Source organism: Sus scrofa, chromosome 8 (assembly GCF_054392235.1).
Source record: "Sus scrofa isolate SSC_HxYL_T2T_F1_AM1 chromosome 8, Sscrofa_HxYL_maternal_Yorkshire_Landrace_v2.0, whole genome shotgun sequence".
Lineage (NCBI taxonomy): Eukaryota > Metazoa > Chordata > Mammalia > Artiodactyla > Suidae > Sus > Sus scrofa.
In genome coordinates, this window is record NC_139390.1 from 83,168,617 (window position 1) to 83,170,780 (window position 2,164).

A 2,164-nucleotide genomic window follows, 5' to 3' on the forward strand; every position below is an offset into this window, starting at 1 on the left:
AAGGCATTAAATAAAGAAAACTAAATAAAGTATAGACTTGAGTTAATCGTAATGCATCGATATTGGTTCATTCATTGTGACAAATGTCACATACTAACATGTTCCTAAGATGTTCAGGGTGTGGGAACTGCCTTCACAATTTTTCTGTAAATTTGAAGCTGTTTAAAAAAAATAGGAGGTAAATTAGCAAGATAGAGTTGACTCCTCAATTATCTTTTGATTTAAAAAAAAATGTCCCAGGGGTTCCCGTCATGGCTCAGTGGTTAACAAATCCGACTAGGAACCATGAGGTTTTGGGGTTTGATCCCTGGCCTCCCTCAGTAGGTTAAGGATCCGGCGTTGCAGTGAGCTTCGATGTAGGTCACAGACGCAGCTCGGATCTGGTGTTGCTGTGGTTCTGGCGTAGGCCGGCAGCTACAGCTCCAATTAGACCCCTAGCCTGGGAACCTCCGTATGCCACGGGTGCGGCCCTAAAAGGACAAGAGACAAAAAAAAATTAAAAAATAAAAATAAATGTCCCAGAGCACTATGACAGGTAAAGGAATTCAGACCAGTGGACCAGGGGGCCAAGTGAGGCTGGATAGGACCCCCACCACCACCTCCACTCGATTTTATCTATTTCCAGTCCTTCCCACACTTGTAAATTCAGCACCTCTGGAAATGCCCTCAGTTCACTTTTAATGCTGATTTCTTTGATTGCTGGTTTGTTTTTTAATGGCAGCTTTACTGCCATGTAATTCATGTACCAAAAGGTTCACCTTTTAAAAATGTACAATTCAGTTGTTCTTAATGTATTCACAGAGTTTACACAACCAACACCACTCATTTGAAAACATTTTCATCACTCCACAGAGAAACCCCATTGGCAGTCACCCCCCCGCCCCCGGTCCCTGGCAACTACTAAGCCGCTGCCTCACTCTGGGGATTTGACCACTCTGAACATGTCATAAACATGGGGTCGTACAATATGTGATCTCTTGTGACCGGCTTCTTTTACTGTGCATACAGTTTTGAAGGTCCATTTATGCTGTAATGTGTATCAATACTCCATTCCTTTTTTATGGTGGAATACTATCCCGTTGTAAGGATATACCAAATTTTGTGTATCCACTCATCAGTTGATGGATGTCTGCGCTGTTCCCACTTTGGGGCTGTTGTGAATAATGTTACTAAGAGCATTCATGTGCAAGTGATGTGTGAACATATGTTTTCATTTCTCTTGGGTATATGTACCTAAGCGTGGAATTACTGGGTCATATGGGAACTCTATGTTTAACTTTTTGAGAAGCTGCCAAACTATTTTCCAAATGGCTGCATTATGTTATCACACACACCCAATGTATTAGGGGTCCAAGTTCTTCTCACCAACACTTGCGATTTATTTTTTTATTCTAGCCACCCTCATGTATATGAATCATATTACGATTCCAATTTTGCATTTCTTTAATAACTTAAATGTTGAATGTATTAATGTTGAATAGCATGTCTCTTTTTCTCCTGCAGTTTTATTGTGGTATAATTGACAAAAATTATGTATCTGAGACACATGCAACTTGATGTTTTGATACACGTATACATTGGGAAATAATGACTGCAATGAAGGTAATTGACATAGCTGCCCTCCCAGATGTTGAGCAACTTATCATGTGCTTATTGGTTTGTTTTGTTTTGTTTTGTTTTGTTTTTGTCTTTTTTTTAGGGCCACACCCGAGGCATATGGAAGTTCCCAGGCCAGGGGTCGAATTGGAGCTTCAGCCACCCTCTTACGCCTCAGCCACCCTCTTATGCCACAGCCACAGCAACTGGGAATCTGAGCCATGTCAGCGACCCACACCCCAGCTCATGGCAACGCTGGATCCTTAATCCACTGAGTGAGGCCAGGGATCGACTCTGAGTCCTCATGGATACTAGGCAGATTCATTTCTGCTGAACCACGATGGGAACTCCTTCATGGGTTTATTGGATGTTTGTTCATCTTTATAGAAATGTCTATTCAAATCCTTTGCCACTTAATTTTTTTACTGATGAGCAATAAGAGTGTTTTCTATATTCTTTAACATATCCCCTTATTAGATCCCCTTACTATATGTACAACTTGCAGATGTTGTCTCCAATTCCATGAGTTGCTTTTACACTTTTTAATGGTGACCTTTGAAGCCCAAAA